Source organism: Equus przewalskii, unplaced genomic scaffold, assembly GCF_037783145.1.
Source record: "Equus przewalskii isolate Varuska unplaced genomic scaffold, EquPr2 ChrUn-6, whole genome shotgun sequence".
Lineage (NCBI taxonomy): Eukaryota > Metazoa > Chordata > Mammalia > Perissodactyla > Equidae > Equus > Equus przewalskii.
In genome coordinates, this window is record NW_027228754.1 from 1,703,512 (window position 1) to 1,722,269 (window position 18,758).

Genomic DNA, 18,758 nt, shown 5'->3' on the forward strand with positions numbered 1-18,758 from the left:
ATATGTCAGTACAGCTGTGATGGTGGGAGCCTGGGTTCGGAACTGGAGAATGTTGAGGGCGGGAGGGGCACATCTGGGGCCACATTGCTGGTCTATAAAGAACCCTGGTACAAAATAGGAAAAGGAGGTCTCTCGGGGCAGATGGCATGTAGCTTGGAGATTAAGTGGTACTTTTGGGCAAAAAAAATAAAAAGAGGAATCCCTCTAGTAGACAGACCTCTGAGCCAGGGTGCAAGCATTGGCAAGCTGAATACAGTTCAGTCTTCACCTTGGCCCCTCAGGGTGCCTTTGTGCAGTACACAAACTGTACAACTATATGTGGCAGCCCTCGAATCAACTAATCTGGAAAGGCTTCCTTGAGTAAGATCATGAGACTTCTTGGGCAAAATCTTGGAGATGGGAGAGGAAGCGTGATGGGGAAAACAGGAGATGATTGAAGGTATGAGTTTAATGGAGAGAGGCCAATCTGTTGGATTAAAACAATTTCTATAAATTTGAGGGAGATGAGGCCCTGGAAAACGCAGAGCAGAGGCAGGATATGGTTGAGGCGGTGGATGCAGCACATGACCATAGCTGGAGATTGGAGTGGAATGGAGAGAAGCAGAGCACAGCTCCAGGACAGATGGAGCTCCGCTGGGCTCCTGAGGCTAAGAGGCCTGCTGGCTTTCTTGCTGTCTTCAGCAGAGTAGGAAGATCAGGAGTCTTCCACACACAGATCTGTTTTGCTTTATAGGATTAGATGGAGGTAGACCAGGACTTAAAAGTCGTGGCATTTGGAGGTGATCCAGAATTAGTCCTCACTTTACAGTGGGGAATGGGTCCCAAAAGAACAGACAGGACTGAGATCCAGGCCTCACGGCTCCTGGTCCCTGATCGTTTCCTTATTCCCTGTTGCCTTCCTCCTACCATGGTGTTAATTGAATTTATATTCATTAGACCCTATTGGGAAAGGTCTTAGAGGAACCACCTAGTTCCAGAAATTCTGAAAAGAATTCTTTAACAATGTGATTAAGCATCCCCTAATTTATGTCTTATAAATGTGAGTGTGTGTGTGTTGCATTTATTAGAAGGTAGTGGTCTACCTAAATAATGATCCCCCGGGGGGAGGTAGCTCCATCCCTCTCTGGCATTTCTCCTCTGTGGTCTGAATCATCCAGCTTTGAGGTGCCCTGCTGCTAATGGAAATTGTTCGGCCCTTGTGGGACTTGAACACTAAAATGTCACTTGCAATCTTGTCGTGAGCATTGTGGGTGCTCGACTCTTTCCAGCCAACTCCTCTGACTGTGAAGTGTTGCCTCTTCTGAGCCTCATCATACTCCTGACCCAAAGCTTCCCTCATCCTGCTGTCCACACCCACTTTTCCCAGAGGGAGCCCCTCGTGCTGCTGCCCACCTGTGGATTCTTTTTCCGAACAGGTTACTCACCCCTACTCTCCTCCTCTGTGCTCTGAGGGAGCCCCTGCCCCATTACAAATGAGGTCAGAGAAGAGATGAGGCCAAAGTAGGAAGGAGTGAGTCTGAAAGGAGCAATTGAAAATAAGAAAGACACAACTTGCTAAAGTGAGAGAAGAGAGGGAGGTCCTTAAAGAAAGATGCTTCCCCTAACTGCCATTTTGAATAGTGGACACTGGACATCACAACACTTGCAAATTTTTCATACCCATATGAGCTCATGTTGGCAATTAAGACTATGTTTAAACCATACAAATTCACTCTAGTATCACTTTGAGACAAGCTTTGGAGTCAAACTGACATGGACTCAAATTCCATATCTAACGCTTTCTAGCTGTGTTACTCTATAGGAAAGCCACTGGACCTCTCTGAACTTCAGATTCTGCATCTCAAGTAATAGATCAATCTTGCATATTAAACACTTACAAATACTAATTTCCTATGTCTCTTAACATTGATTCCCTATCGGGGTCCTAGTGATCGTTCTGGGACTTCTTTTTTGTAAGAAGATTTAAAAATTAAAAACTCACATTTGATATGTACAAAAGAATATACACGATGGATATATGTATATATTATAAAATGGAAGAACAAAAACAATTTCAATCACTCTTGTAAAATTAGAAAACTGTAGTGCTGTTCCAGCTATCTTTTCCGCAGTCTTGCACCCCTGCTGAACTTCTGAACTCTTTCTAATTGCCCAGTCCCACCCCACCCTAAGTTTTAGTAAACAACTCTTCTGCTCTGCAGCAAAGATGAAGACCATTTGGAAGGAGCTTCTCCAGAGACTTCTTCACCACAAGGTGTCTCTTTCTGCTCCTGCCCTTTGATTCCTTCTTCCCTTGCCTCTCAGAGGAGTACCCTAAATGTTGAGCTAAGGAGTTTGGACTGTGTCCAGTTACTAAGGGGCACCTTTGGGGTTTTGATACCAGGGCACAGGGATTGACACGATGAATCCAGGTTGCCTTTTCCTTTGGGAGTGGAGAGAAGGATGAAGGGTGGGCCAAGGTCCTGGGCTGCTAGTGATCTTCCTGATCCTACTATTGGCCATGAAGTGAAAAAGGACGTCCTAGAGAGACTTGGGAGACTCGACAGAATTTGGTGGCTTAGTTGACATGTCAAGGGATGGAGCATTGGGCAACAGTGAAGGGCAAAGATGACTTGTAGTTTTTTAATTAGATTGACCAGGAGAAACACAGAAATAAGGAAGTCACGAGAACTCCCAGCCTTGGGGAGGAAGATGGTGAGTTCAGTTTGGGGCCTGTCCAGTTGGACTGGAAATCCCCTTCAGGCAATTGGAACTGTGGAGGTGACATTCTACAGAGAGCCTAAGGCTGAAGATAGAGATTTGGGTATAACAGGGGCGATAGGTGGAGCTATGTAAGTAACGAAGGCTCAAGAGGCAGGACACAGAAGGAGAACATAAGACTGAAGCTTGGGAATTAGAGGAGGAAGCAGCTGTCGGTTTGGGTGTGTGGGGCCAGCAGAAGAAGATGAGGCAGGATTGGCCCCAGGTCCAGGTCATAACAGGCCTTCTGTTCTATGGTTAGGAATTTGGACTACTTGTAGACAGTGGGCAGTCATTGAAGGCTTTTAAATCAGAAAGTGACGCAGTCACATTTGTATTTCTGGTTCCTTATTGGTGTTTGCTCTTAAATGAAGGAAATCATGATCTGAAGGATTATTAGAGTGGAGAAAGACTGGAGGTAAGAAGAGTAGTTAGAAGGCTGTTGCAGTAATCCTGGTGACAGGTGATAGTGTCCCAGCCACAGCTGTGATTATGAGATATAGAGGAAAGGAGCGGTACTGAGGTGATTTAGAAAGCAGATGCATTGGTTAGCTAAGAGAGCTGAGGAATGGAAGAATGAAGAATCTAGGATAGGATTGCCGCCATGTTCCCCTTGATTCAGACCGTCTTGCTCACCTCCAGATTAATCTTCCTAAAATTCTGCTATGGCTTTATCTACCACCCCAGCCCTCCCTGCTCAAGAACCTGCAATTGCTCCCCATTGCTTTCAGAAACTCAGAGTTGACCATGAACTGGCACAGCTCTACATTTACTCTGTGTCTTGCCCCCAACACAAACACTATGCCTGTCTAGTCCACTACCCTCCCCCCATGGGGTCTAGTTGAAATAAACATTTACCCATCATATGGCTTTTAGAGGCTGAACTAAACTAAAATTTCAAGTGTCTTTGCTTTTTTTTGAAAAGGTATATCGACTCAATATGGTAATACTGGCTCTGATTAGTAGTTAAATATGTATGATGAACAAAAATAGGGAAACAATTATTTTCTTCCTTAATAAATGCCACGGGTGGGAGATTGTAGATCAAAACCTCTCAAAACATGGATTCAGATAATGAAAGAAGTCCTTGGTGATGAAAAGGTTGAGAACCACGACCTTGTCCTTTAGTCCAGTGGACCAGTTTGCTGCTGTTTCTCAAGCAGATTTGTATTTTCATGTCCCCCCAAGACTTTGTGAATGCAGTTCCCTCTGCCTTAAATGCCCTCCCCACCATCTCCCAGTATCTGAATCCTCTGCATTCGTTAGGGCCCGTATCAGATGTCACCTCTGTCTTCCCGCATCTGCCCGGACCCCCTAAGTAGAGTGATCTTGGCCTTTCTGCAGCCTCCAGCGCCTCCCCCGCTACACCTGGGCTGCATGTTCAGCCCTATCTCTCCTTCCAGACCAAGGATGATGTTCTGCGCATTTCGCATTAAGGACTTCACTTAGTACTTAGGAAACGGTGAACAACGTGAAAATTGTGCTGAATGATATAAGCCTGTAGCCCCCGGAGCCCAGCCCCAGTCCGCCCCTTGGGCGCTCCCTGTAGTGCCACTGGGCCGGTGCTGAATTCATTTCCACCTCATTAACTCGGCCCCAGGCCCGCCCCCGCCGCTCTGCTGTCGTTCCCCACTCTGACACGACCGCCTCCTTTTTCTTCCTTCTCTCTTCTCCTGTCATCTTGCCAGCTCAGCTTCTATCGCGTCGCCTATCGTCTCTTTCTCCCTGAGTCTGTCTGGGTCTCTGTCTTCGGGCGTTGCTCTCTGCCCTGCTCCTCCATCTGTCTGGGTCTCCGCTTCCTTGCCCCCTACGCCCCGCCCCCTGCCCAAGCCCCTCCAATCCCGGCGGCGCGGGCCTGGCGCTCCACATTCCCATTGGCCTGTCCGGAGACCCCCGCCCCCGCCCGCCCGGCCCCCCTCCCGGCCCCTCCATTCACACAAAGTTTGGCTCCAGCGCTGCGGAGGGAGGGGGCGGCCCGGCCCGGCCCAGCTCTGCCCCCGGCCGGCCCGACCCCGGCCCCAGTCCCCGGACCAGCCCTTATCTGATCCCAGCTCCGGGTTTAAGAGTCCTGGCCTTGCCCGTCGCACAGCTCCGTTCCTCACTCCTGCCCGCCCCGTCCGTCGGTCTGTCCCGCTGCCCATCCGAGGGGCCACTCCACCCCGGACCTAAGGTAAGACTCTGGCCCTGATGAAAGAGTGTGGCCGCCCCGGCAGGGGTCCTGTCCACCTCACTCTCCAGAGATATCGGGGCTCCCAGCCCCTCCGCTCCTCCCCTGGCTGGCCTCAGCGGCACAGTCCTGTTCTCCAGCCTCCCGCCTCCGACGACCCCAAACGGACCCTCCTGGGAAGGGCTTCCCGAGAAGAGAACTTGACCCAGGCTGGTCACTTCCGCCCTTGAGGCTAAGGAAGGGGCTTTCCTGATGCCCCTTCCCACTGAGCAGACCTGCAGCTGCATCACAGCTCCTCCAACAAACACAGTGACCACCACACATAACCATACATGTCCCACACAGGCACTCCAGACAGTGCCCCCTCTTCCCAGGATCATCAGGTTACTCCCACTCCCATGCCCAGCCCCTTCCCTCCTCCCCGTACAGTGACACTCAACACAGTGACACCCACTGATCGCTGTTTACACACAGCCAGAGAAACACATACAGCTTAGATTAGAGACGCATCAGCCTGGTGTGCCTGGGACCCCTGACCACTCACTCTCTTCCCTCCAATCCGACTTGCCTCCCACTTCAAGCGACCCCTCCCCGTTGCTACTCCCCACTCCCACCCAGCTGTTTCACACTGAGGTCCCCAGGAGGAAAGCAGCAGGGCCACTCCTGCTAGAGTAAGAAGAATGTTACGGGTTCCATAACATTCACCCTCCAGACGGAGATGCCCTTCCCCATCCCATCCCTTCTCCCCACCAGGAACTAACCAAGGGCACCTGTGTTAGGAAAGAGACGAGGGTTGGAACTTCCTGATTTGGGGGAGGAGAGCTGAACCTCAGGATGGATAGAAGGACAAAACTGGAAAAAAGTGGGAGTAGGGCCTCTCATATCTTGAGATTTCATTCCTGTTAATGAAGCACCTTAGACTGAGTAAGGCAGATGGGAGAGTGGGGTGATGAAGAAGCCAGTACGAATTTGGACCCGAAGGATTAAAGCCTGATTATGTTGCTTATCAATACAAATTCTGGTTAAAGATTTTTGGCCAGTCTGCCTTGGCTGTCGCATTCGAATTTTTTCCCACTGGGACTGCTTTAGGCAGTTCTGGGTGGGAGGGAGATGGTGATGGGAGATTTGGTGCCTTTCTGCAAGGAGTGCAGCTTGTTTAGGGGTGCTGAGGAGGGCCTGCGGTGGGTATCAAGAAACTAGCCTGAGAAGGGGCCAACAGCCACCGCTGAGTTCCATTTAGTTTCATTCCCAAACCCTCTTCCTAATCTCTAAGAATTTCTGAATATGTTCCTGATATGATGGTGGGCACCATCCTGTGCTGAGGGGTGGGGCTTGTTAATTCCTCAGGGCGTAGGCTGGGTATGGGGCACCAAGTGTTGAAGGAACCAGGTGTCCTGGCTCATAGCTGGTCCTTTAGGGAGGAGGAAATGAGGGAGGAGGGGGAGGGAAGGCGTCATGCCAGGGACAGGGGCCAGGGCTGGTCTGCAGAGGCAATAGGCATGGCCCAGGCAGTGCCAACTCCTTTTTCCCCACCTCCCAGTCCTTTGGTGGTGGTGGTGAGGGAGGGAGAGAGGGGGTGTTGGGGGCTGATCTGGGCCAGTCCAGCCTCCCAAAGCCCTTGCCAATCTGGGTCCTGAAAGGAGCTGCTGTTTTCTGAGCCATCCCCCACCCCCCACCCGGAGCCTGAGCAGCCAACTTGTCTCAGTGGATATCAAATGGCAGTGACTCCACTGAGTGTGTGTGTGGGGGGGCAGGGTTATGGTCCCATTCCTTCTGTGGTTCTAATGCAGAATCCCACTGCTGCCCCCCTATCCTGAGGAAAAACATCCGTCTCCCCAACCTCTGCCCCACATCCAGTCTGTGGACACATATGTTTACATGGAAGGATTACTTCCCTGTGCCCTATGGAACTGTGCCCTGTGACCCCTACCTGAACCTCTGTGCCTGAACTCATTTATGGCTCCAGCTTGGTTGGCTTGAGCTAGAAGAGAAGGGCCTGGCAGAAGACCCAGGGCCCCCCTTCCCTTGTCCTCCCTAGGGACAGAGAGGCTGGGACACTTGCATCTGGGTGGGTTCAGCTAAAGTCCTCTGGTGTCTTCCTACGAGTGGTGGGATACGAGGTTTAGGGCTCTAGGGGGTGAGTCATGCAGAAAGAGCCACTTCCTCAAAGAGGAAAAGACCTCCTGGGCCTTCTAGCAAAATGCCTGGTTTCTGCACACAAAATGGAAGACAGGCTGAGCCGCCAGCCAGGCTTTGGTGGGGAAAGAAAGAGACGTTGGGCAATGGAACCCTTCAACTCTCCTGCTGAGGGTTATTTACGATGGAAGGAAAAAACTTCCACTCTCCCTCCCCTCCCCGGCCTAGATTCTTCTCTTGCCTGACTGGTCAGTGCTACTGTCCAGGCTGAGGCCAAGCTGTCTAGGATAGTGGTGAGGCCCTGGAAGGGGCAGAGAGAAGGGATAGTCCAAGGCACACCGTTGAGATGAAACTGCAGCAAGCTTGAAGAGAAGGGAGATTTGGAGTCCAAGTGTCTTAGTGCCCAATGAAAGCTGGTTGGCAGGGGCAGCTCCCGGGAATCAGAACTTTTTGAGTTCACCACATCTCCCCGTCTCTCACACTGGCTGAGTTCAATTCTTTTCTTTCTTCATCTGGGTTTAATATACGTTTTGCCACCATTCTTCAAGGAGACAGTGCGTCTGGGTGGCCCCTGAATATCGCCCCTCCCCCAAGAACCTTTAAAGGGCAAAGAGAAAGGGATTGTGGGAAAAGCCCTCCCGTGGGTGTCTGCCAGCTTGGATTTGAGGTGGTGGGGAGAAGGGAGGGGCTGGCTCTGGAATGTGGGAGAGAAGTAGGAACTGAACTGTGTGGCCTGGAGAAAGGTTGGAGAAGCAGGGACTTGAGGGGACTGAATTAGCACTTTGGGCCCCTGAAGATGTAACCTAGAAGCAGTGTGTATGGCCAATCTGCTCCTCTTCCAATGGCAGAAGACTGGGGAAGGACCGGAAGGGCTTAGGTTAGATTTCAGGAAGCACATCCCATAAAAGGAAAGAAATCTGACGTGGAGATTGGGAAAGAAAAGGAGAACACCTTCTGGATCAAAACAAAAACGAAAACCCAAAAACCAAAAAAGCCCGTAAGTAAGACTTCTGAGGGGAGCCGTGATGCTCAGATAAATGCTCAGATAAGTGCAGGGATTATTGTGACGGCTGTCAAGAGGCCTCTCCTGGAGGGACTGTGCGACTCCACAGTGCTGTCCCAGGGCTCCTGTCTGTTCCGGCGTCGTCTGAGAGGCACTGGGCATAGTGCTTAAGAGCACAGCCTTGGAGTCAAACTTCCTGGGTTTAAAATCCTGGCTTCACCACTTCGCAGCCACACGTCTCCTCGTCCTTACAATGGGCCTGATAATAGTTGTGGATTAAAAGAGTCAATATTTGTAAAGGGCTTGGAATGGTGCTTGGCATGTAAAAGGTGCTGTTGTTTGCTCTTACGATTCTCCGACCTCTCTTGACTCTTTCTACTCTGCCATCCTTGCTGGCTCCTGGGCCTCGCCCCTAGCCCTTCACTGTGGCTTTCCTGAGGTGCTACCCTAGGTCTCCATCCTGCCACCCTTCTAGAGTTTGGGAAGGTGGGAGAATTCTCAAGTAGTTTAAGATGAGGTCCCTGTCTTCCTTGTAACAGGCTGGCTGTCCCCTGAGCCTGGATCTCCACACCCCTGGCCCCTTCTTCCCGTGAGTTTGCACCAAACAGATGTCCTGTGTCCAACTGAGATTCAAGAAGTGTGAACGGAGCTGTCGAGCTTCCCTAAAATACTGTCTTTCCCCATTCTGAGCAGTTTCTCTTTCAGCCAAGGGCACCAGCTCCTCTCTACCCCCACGTCTCACCCCTGTCCTGCCGTGACCCTGCCTACCCCTCTCCCTGCCCAGTTTCCCCCCCACGATTTCTCTCAGGTGTGTGCCCTCCTCTTCTTCTGTTCGTCGCATCAGGCTGGATGCCCACGGCAGCCTCCTTAATGACCTCCCTGACTCCAGCCTTTCTCTCGCCTTGATTCCTTCTCTCTGTTCCAAGTGGAATTAACACTGGAATTGTCATCACGAAGCTTCAGTTTCTTCTTGCCCCTTTCCTACACAGACATCCTTGGTGGTTTTCAGATGAAAACTCCCAATCACAGTGTTCAAGATACTTTATATAAACCTTTCCCCCCATCCCCTCCAGCACCCCCATCTTTGGGGACTGCCCTATTCAGACCTTGCTCTGGGGGAACACATCTGATGGCAATTCTGAGCCATGCTCTTTCTCCTACTCCGGGCCTTCACGCAAGCCATTCTGAGTCCTACCCTCCAGCAAATCTCCATCCCCCTGTTTCCCTACCTGTTCTGCCATCTTGTACCCACTTCTCCTCAACATCCTGCTTATTTCTAGTCCCTTGTGTCTGTGACTTTGCCCAGGATGCCCAATGCAGTGGTGATGCTGGAGGAGACATCCTGTCTCCCTCATTATCCAGGGGCTCCTCTAGGGTTGGGCCAATGCCCCTGTCAGATTACCGACTCCCTGAAGCAAAGGCATCTCTTCTCTCCCTGGACCCCCAGCTCCTAGGACCCACTGACCAGCTTGACTCTAAGTAGGAAGCCTTTCTGATTCCTAATTCTGGGGAGAGGACCCTGACTTTAGAGGCTTATCAGTGTCCTGGAGTAGAGTATATGTAAGACCCTATTATCCAACTCTCTAGAGAAATCCCTTTCCCACCAACCGCCCCATCCTGCGGAGATGGCTTCACCCTAAGAGTATAAGCAGCAGACCCTAGAACCCCCAATTTCCAATTCTTTAAGTACTGTTGGCCCAAACACAAAAATCCATGCAGGTACCCAGGCCCCACAAAGCCTTTCTGTCCTCACCAGGGAGGTCTGCTCCCACCTGATGCCGGGCTTGTCTGCAGGCGTTGGGAGTGGAAAAGAGGCAGAGGTCAGGGTCCAGTCCGGGACCGCCCCATTGTCTTGAACATACCTCTGAGCAGGGGCTTGCAAGCTGGGAGACAGGCGGGGCCACCTCCCAGGTGGGTGTAGGTCTGACCTCTTAGTGTTACAGTCTCCCTGGGACTGCCGCCTCAGCTTCACCGCAATCCTAGTCCCAACACAGGAGCCAGGCACATACCTTCTTCCCATGTCTAAACAACCCCTGGTTGACCCTCTGATAAAAAAGACGTGGGCACCTGGCAAGAGGAGAGGGTGAGAATGTCTGGGTCTGGGGCAGTGGTTCTCAAACTTTTTGATCTCAGGACTCCTTTACATTCTTAAGAATTATGGAAGATGCTAAAGAGCTCTTGCTTATGTGGGTTATGTCCATTGATATGTTAGAATGAGAACTGAGGAGACAAAATATTTATTACTTCGTTTAAAAATAAGAATAGTAAACCCACTGCATGTCAACATAAATGACATTTTTAATGAAAAATAACTGTATTTAAAAAACAAACTAAAAGTTTAATAAGAAGACTGGCCTTGTCTCACATTTTCACAAATCTTTTAAATGTCTGGCTTAATAGAAGACAGCTGATTTCTTATATCTGCTTCTGCATTCAATATATTGCAATATAGTATGTCATGTACCTTCTGGAAAATTCCACCAAACATTTGTGAGAGAATTAAAGTGAAAAAAGCAAATAACGTATTGGCATTATTATGAAGATAGGTTTGACCTCAGCGAGCCTCTGAAAGGGTCTCAGGAAACCCCAGGGTCCCTGAACCATACTTTGAGGATTTTTCGTCTAGAGGAAACTCAGAAAACAGTTTCAAGAAACTGGGAGCCAGTCTGAATGTCCTGGCTGATCTCCCTCAGCTGTCCGTGGTCTTCTGAATGTTTTCACTGGGACACAGTATGGGGCAGTGCTTAATCATGTGGACACAGACTACCTTCTTGAGCTTAATCTCAGTTCTACCACTCACTAGCTGTGTGACCTTGGGCAAATTATTAACATCTCTGTGTTTCAGTTTTTTCATCTATAAAATAGAGCTTTAAAAAAGTGCCTACGTTTTAGAGTTGCTGAGAATTAAATGACATAATAGGACAAAAGGGCTTAGCAGAGTGCTGGGGAATGCGAGCTCTTACTAAATTCCAGAGCCTTGCCCCTGAATTCACTGCCCATTGGCCTAGAGAGCAGGGAGCTGCAGAGGTGACCCTTCCCACGTTACAGATGAGGCTTCTTGGCCCAGAGAGGGAAAGTACTTGCGCAAGATGCCCAGGAAAGTTAACCCAGGGGTTGGGCCCTGAACCCGGGAGTTCTAACTCCTAGCCCTGTGCTCTCCTGACCAGACTTTTTCAGTGGGGAAAAAAAGCCTAGGTTCTGAGAGGGGGAAAGAAGCAGACTTTTACCTTTGCCCAGGCAACCCCAGGTGAGCCATCCAGGGCTCACAGCAGATAGCAGGAAGCCTTGAGGGCAGATAGCAGGGAGGACTTCCCGACCTCACAGCAACTGAAAAGAAGAGAAGAAAGCCGGGAGAAGACATTCCTAAGCCCAGAAGATTTTTCTGTCTTGCTTTGTGGGGAGCAGTTCTGTAGAGTGGCCCCAGCCCCCTCTCCTGGGGTTACTGGTCCAGGGCAGAGGACGTCTGTGATTGGGCAACACTTCCTCTCCTGTGGGGCCCCTTCCCAGATCCTTGCCTCCGCTCAGCTCGCCACCACCTCTCCAGGCCCCCGCTTTCCCCGGCTGGCTCCCGACCCTGACCTTTGTGCTGTGGGGCCATAGAGCAGTACTTGGCTCCTTGGGAAAGGCGGCGGGTGGTGCTGAGGGTGTTAGTGGGGGTGAATGAGGGTGCTGGGGGTCCCCTGGGCAGGAGAGGAGAAGTCTGTCCCTACAGCAAGGGGAAGGGGATGAGGCAGATGGGGGAAACAGACACACACACACTGGGAGGAGCTAGTTCTGGCTCTTTGGCCCAACAGCCAACTTCCCCCGAGCTGGGCTGCAGGCGCCGCCTTGGTCAGCAGCCCAAATGCCCCAAACCCTGAGCACATACCCTTTCTGCATTCCCGAGGTTCAGATGCCACCCGTAGCCCCTGAGCCTGACAGCCCTGAGACGACGCCGCAGGCGTCTGTTTTCTGTTGCTCCTGTTTTCCTCTCTAGCCCACACGATTCCCTTGAAAAGATGGTAAAACTGAGGCAAAAAGTGAGTGGGCTCAGACTGCCCACCTGCTTCTTTGCAGCCCAGCCTGGGACCGAGGGACCTGGCCTCCCACAGCCCCTCCTCCCGCATCCCTACCAGTCCCTGTGGCTTTTTCCACTTGGAGAGTCCTTTCTGGCAAATGGCGGGTTTGGGGGCCCTGGTCTAGTCTCCCTTCCTTGTCTCCTGGGCAGTGTCCCTAAGGGAGCCCCTGTGGGCTAAGATCTCTTCAGTCTCAGCCCTGCCCCACCCCCCTGCCTTGACCAGCAAGGCCAGCAGCCCCCCAGCTCCCGCCCCTGGGCTGTGGGACAGGGAGCGGGCTGAGGGGCTGGCTCTGCATACTAATGTCCTGCCCATTGTCAAAGCCCCTTTGTGCCAGAGAGCTCCATTGAGGCGGCTCCGGGGCGGGCACAATGGGGGCTCTGTCCCTGAGTTCCCCCAAACAGTCACCTGCTTTCAGAACCTACCCCCCCACCCGCTACCCGCCCCAGTGTCCAGAGGGCCCAGAGAGCACGGGGGAGTGGGCCCAGGGCCAGGGGGGATGGGCAGGAGGCGACCCCCTCCACACACACCCCGGGCAGGCTGGGGAGATGGGCGTTGGACAGGGCAGCCTGTGGAGGGGCACATGGAGGGGAGAGGCCTCAGCCCGCTGCGGGAGGGGGCAGTCTGTGGATGGAGTTGGAATGCAGGTTCTGTGAGGCCAGTGAAGGGGAAGGGGAAGGGGCACGCAGCCTGCCCACTCCTCTGTTCCACGTGCCCAGCTCAGGCCCATGGTTGTCGTCGTCCTCCTCCTCCTCCCACCACAGGGCTCATATATGCAGAGACACACAGGCACACGCTCATCTATGCGGCTCCACACACGGCTGCCACACGCACGCTGGGGCGGATGTGCCCAGACACAGTGGGCTGCCCCAGGCACACAGCCCTGCACGTCCACACCACCCTCCACTCGCATATGCACCTGCACACCCACCCTCAGCCCCACCCTACACTCCTTTCCCCTTTGCACCCCCTCCGCCAGCCTGGGGCGGCTCAGCACCATCCCCCCTATGCCCTCGCTGCCCTCTGCTGCTCCGACACAGGTTATAACAAGTTTGCACTTGTTGTGACCTCCAGAATGTGGCCCTGGGGCGGGGAATGTCCTGCTGCCCCAGACCACACCTGCTTATACGTTAACCACAGACACAGCCTCTGCTGAACTCTGAGCACAGCTCCCCCACCCCACCCGGACCCCGAGGAGTTTGGTGGGCCAGGACCCCCACTCCAGAGCTGAGCCAAGCAGATGGAGGAGCTGTGTGCAGATGACCAAACCCCAGCCTGCCATGGCACAGGCCCAGGGAGATCCCCGCCCGCATTTGCAAGGCTGGGACTAGAAGGGAGGTCTCTTGCCTCTAGGTGTTTTTCGTTTGTTTTGGGGGAGAAGGGGTCACTATCTGTCTCTTGGCTTCACTCAGATGACCCACCCCATGCAGAATTTTAACAGAGCTACCTTTTCCCACCTTCCTTGGGAAGGAGTTGGGGCATGGAGGGGTGGGAGATAAGGAGAACAATAGGTACAGAGACCTTAAATAGGAGTCTGGGTCTAGAATGAACCTCAAAAGGTCACCTTGACCCTTCCACTGCCTCTATGCAGGGCGAGCCTACCTCCTTTCACTTCCTACCCTCCCATTGGCCACACTCCTCACTCTGGGTCCCTGGAGAGAAACCTCACAGCCTTCTTGGTTAGAGTTTGGAGTTTGAGATCTCAGTTGATTACAAGTCCTTCATGATACCCGGCTCTGACCTTCCTGGAAATATCTAGTGTCTGTATAAGGATCTGTAGGGGGTGTCTGTGCCTCTCCAACTATTATGGTCTGGGGCACCTTCTGGAAGCCTGGAGCAGGTACCCTAAAACGGGAGAGATGGAGGGCCCACCAGGACCCCAAGGATGTGAGGGCTGCCCGCACAGTGGTGTGCTGGGACCTGGGATTGTAAATGGAGTCATCACTGCAGAAACTCCATTAGATGGATAGCTAAGCTGATATTGATTTGCTCATCTGCAAATATCATTGAACATCGATCCATGATGTTTTCCTTACATCAGAATTGCACACTCTTGCAGAACCCTTCTACTTCTTAACCCCACTCCTTACCTAGCATGTTCCCCCTCTGGCTACCAGATTCTGCCTAAGACGCCTCATCCATCTGTCTTCATGCAGGAACACACCTCCCCCAACCCTTATACTCTGGCGTGGTTCTTCTGCCTCCAAATCCCCTTCAAATGTCCCCTGTTGGAGAAAGAGGCCTCCAGCTGCACTCAGGCAGTTAGTTGCTGAAGAGGGATGACAGGGAGACAGCCACCTCTGAATCTGGTTCTGCATCTAGTCTGTGTCTTTGTGCCACACCTACCCCCATCCTTCTCCTCAAACAAGGAATGTGGATAAGGAATAAGGGAAAGTTGGGGAAGGGGTAGAGACATTCCCTCCCAGGGTCACGGTGGACCCCTTAGACTTCTCTGTGTGAGGGTCAGAGGTTGCTCTGCATACACGGAACCAGGAGCCCTGAGAAGCGAGGGGAGTTGAGAGGACACCTGTCGAAGAAGGTGGCTCGGTTCCCTGAATATGCATCATAAGCACAGGGTGCCTGTGGGTCTCCGTCTCCGCCAAGGGTGAAAACAGGAATAAATTGCTTAGGCGGCAGCAGGTAAATTTTGACGTAATAGGAAGCATTTCCTGGGTATAAGGGCTTTTTCGGCAGAAGGGAAGGATGGAAAGAGGAGGAGCACTCACCTTCCCTGATGAGAAGGAGAGGATGGCCTTTAGTCTCCTACTAAACAAAGGCTGGGTGGCCTGAGAGTTAGTTCCAATGAGGCTCAAATCCCCTGTGGGCCGTGGGATGTCCAGCTGTCTCAAAGAACTGTCTTGACCATTTTCACAGCCCCCAGCAGAGAGCATCATTGACTCTGTCTCCTCCCAATGGTCCCGCTGTTTGCTGTTTCTTCTAGCTCTTCTTATTGGCGTATTTCTGCGGGGGTGAGGGAGATTCCTGAGACTTGAGGATGGGAGGGGCACTCTGGCCACCTCCTGGGCTGTGGCTGTGGCTGGGCAAGGGGAGGCCTCGGTGGATATGTTCCCAGGTTGGCTCCACACCACCTGGCCTTTCAGGACCCCAGGATCAAGAAAGGATCTTGTAGGGAGAAAAAGTTGGGATGAGGAAGAAGGCCAGGGTTATTGCTTTGATATGATACAAAATCACACATGCCATGAGCCAGCTGTGTGACCGTGGGAAAGTTACTCAACTTTTCTAGGCCTTGGCTTCCTCTTCAGTGAAATGATGGGCTTGAATGGCATGACCACGAGGGCCTCCCAGCACAGACATTCTTTTTTTTTTTGAAATAGTTTTATTTGTTCTTTCTTTTATTTTTTTTCCTTCTCCCCTAACCCCCCCAGTACATCGTTGTATATTCTAGTTGTAGGTCCTTCTGGCTCTGCTATGTGGGATGCTGCCTCAGCATGGCCTGATGAGCAGCATTAGGTCTGTGCCCAAGATCCAAATCGCTGAAACCCCGGGCTGCCAAAGCGGAGTGCGCAAACTTAACCATTCGGCCACGGGGCGGCCCCGCAGCACGGACATTCTATGACAGTGCAGTGGCCAGATGAAGAGCACAGACTTGGGTTTAAGCAGGCCTGGGTTCAGCTTGCAGTTAGCCCTTCCTAGTGGTCTTTCTGGGCAAGTCAGCTAACCTTTCTGAGTCTGGTTCCCACTCCATTGATATGAGGGCAATGACATCATCCACCTCCCAGGGAGGAGAGGCTGCCTGGCTCATTGTAAGGGCTGAGGTGGGGAAGTCCATGGCACTGTGGAAACACAGAGGAGGGGCTGCAAATTCCACGGCGGATGTGGGCGTGTGGGAAGGCTTCCCAGAGAAAGTGACATCTAAGCTGAGGCCTGAAGGAGGGATAGAAATTAACCAAGCAGAGTAGGGAGGGGAAGAGTGCTCCATGGAAGAGGCTCCATTATTTGCTGAGAACTGTTGTTGGTAAGAGAAAACACGGCCCGTTTGAGAACTGAGAGCAGCTTAGTGTGGCTGGAGGACAGACTATGTGTGTGAGGGGAGTGGGTAGAGGATAGAGAACACTGATCCGGAGATGTCAGCAGAGGTTAGGTTATTGCAGACTTTGTCCCACCTGCAATTCTGGGGGCTTGAGAGTTGGGGTCCCTCTGCTTCCCCTCCATCTTCCTTCTCCCGCTTTTCTTTCTCCTTTCCTCCCAATCTCAGTCCTCCTGACCAAGGACAGGAGGACTTGGGCACATAGGTGCAAGGAAGCACTGGGCTCCTCAGGAGGACCCAGTCCATCCAGGGAGAAGCTCAAGTCCAGAGATGTCTGACTGGACCAGTTTTTGGCCCAGGTCTGAAGTCTTCTGCCTCTCTCCTTTCCCACCATGAAAGAGGGATCTACCCCCCACAGAAGTCTCTGGATTTCTGGCATTGAGGCCCTCCTGCTAAGCACTGTGCACCCAGGGTGAGCCTCCGTTTCCCCATCTGGCCCCCTCGCTATAGAGAGTCTGGAGAGTGTTGGTGGGGGTGGGCAGAGGGCAGCGTGGAGTAAAGGCTGACGAGGAGACCGAGTCAGTGTCCCCAGCTGTTGGAAAGTGGAAACTTCAATGGGAAGCTCAGTGGAAGGACTTCCCAAGGATGAAGCATGTCACACACTGAAAAAGGGCCCTGAGGGAGGAAAAATTAACATAGAATATCAATCCTGTGACCTCTTTTAAGCCAAGAAATACTTAGCCAAAGTTCTGTTCTAGGCACTGAGGAGAACACAAAGATGAACAAAATACAGGTTATTAATCAGTTCATAAAAGATGCTCCTGTTTGGGAAGGTGGGCATAGCCCTTCCTGGAAGGAGTAGGGCAGATAAAACGATCCCTATGGGAGCTGCTCCTGAGGGTGCTTCCCCACCGCCCTTTACACTGCCTCTCGGACCCTCTACCAGCTAGGTCCAGGCCCTCCCTCGTCACCAGCCAGCGCAAATTCTAACATCACGGACAAGAAAATGTATAGTGAAGGGGCCTTCAGTTTGGATCAAGTTGGCCTCCTCTCTTCTCTCAGGTAGGGAACCCCACTGGCCCCTGGGACACTGAGGAGCAGGTCCCGTCACCTTGGTCCCTCCCTAGTTTCTCAGACTCTAGTGGCAGATCTGGTGACAGCTCAGTGGCTCAGTGGCCTCCACCCCAAAACCCTTATCTCCTGGGGCCTGGCCATCCTGGCTTTGAAAAGCCTGCCAGCTGCCTGGAGCCACCAAGCCTGGGGGCAAGCGGGAGGGCGTGGGGCCAAAGGGCAGTAATTGAGGAACATGGCTCTATCCTGCATCCTTCACTGCACAGCTTCCCCACCTCTTGGCAGATTGAAGGGTTTGGGGTGGGGGGAACCTCATCTTGGGAATTATAGGAAGGTGGGATGAAGAATAGTGGGTTAGAAGCCTCCTCCAATGCCAGGGCTATAGTAAATCTTACTTACCCCACAAATCACATTACCCTAGAGGAAGGAGAAATAAGACAGTGGTTTAGCTTGAGCATCCTCAAGCCCACTGGGGTGTGGAGAGGCCATGTGAGTGAAGGGCCGTAGGACTCGGAGAGAGAGGTCCTGGCTTAGTCATTAAATAAATGTCAGCAAGTTACTTTACGTCTCTGAGCCCTAAGTTTCTCTAATTCAGTAGATACTTTCCTTTATCTGCAAAGCAGCATAATAATAATATCTTATATTTGCCTAAGGGCTTTACAGATTTCTCATGTAATCCAGACCATGCAATGAAAGGTTTTATTGCCTCCTTAGGTGAGAAAATTGAGCCTTAGAGAGATTAAGAGATTGACTAAAGTTCCCATAGCTAGTAAATGACACAGATCACGATGGCAAATAGTAGGAAAGAAGAATAGATAGGGACTTTTGGCTGTGGCCTAGACACGCCAGGAAAACAAATAGGTTTCATTTGTTAGACTAACTCCATTTGATTAAAAGTGGCTCTCTGTATCACCATGTTGAGAAAGATTCTGAGGCTCAGTGAGAAAAAAAGTGCTGTGATGAATTAGTGATATCTGTTAAGAGTGGGGTGTGAGGTGAGTGATGACCCCATGCTGTATAGTTGACTTTCCCAGCCCAGAATCAGACCAGCTATTTCAAGTCTAAGTCCCTCCTCTATGCTAATCAATTAGGCTAGATTCAAAGGCACCAGCCTAAAAAGATAACTAAGATATAGTCTCTGCCTTCAAAGAGCTCACAACCTCTTGAGAAGGACAGAGGAGTGCTAGACCGATGATGTGGCAAAGTGTCCCAGGAACACAGAGGGAGAGGAAATACCTCTAGAGGGCATTCCAGGCAGAGGGAACTGCAGGAGCAAAGGCAGTGGGATGTGCAAGTGGTATGCAGGCCATGTTTGAAGGGCAAATGGTAGTTCCATATGGCTAGAAGAAGGGATACCCAGGGAGAATTATCGAAAAAAGAGACTGTGAAAACTAGGATGGACTCAGATGGTGAAGGGTTTTGAAAGCTATGTCAAGAAGTTTGGGTTTCGTCACAAAAGCCGTGGGCTCATTCGAGGATTTAAAGCTGGACCGATGGTATCAGATTGTGTTGTAGAGAGGCATGGTAGCTGCTGAGGGAGGTGGAGGTGAGGAAGGTGAGGTTGGGGGCGGGTGGCCATTGCAACATTTTAGGTGAAAG

The 18,758-nt window shown here is 51.7% G+C and overlaps 1 protein-coding gene across 1 annotated transcript in view; it reads left to right on the forward strand.

The window, feature by feature from the left end:
- Positions 1 to 4,352: 4,352 nt before the first annotated feature.
- The window catches only part of KCNJ10 (potassium inwardly rectifying channel subfamily J member 10), a 31,955-nt gene continuing 17,549 nt past the window's right edge, over positions 4,353 to 18,758 (forward strand). Inside the window, exon 1 of the mRNA XM_070608430.1 lies at positions 4,353 to 4,909. The gene's annotated coding sequence lies outside the window, so the exon portion shown is untranslated. The remainder of the gene's footprint in view (positions 4,910 to 18,758) is intronic.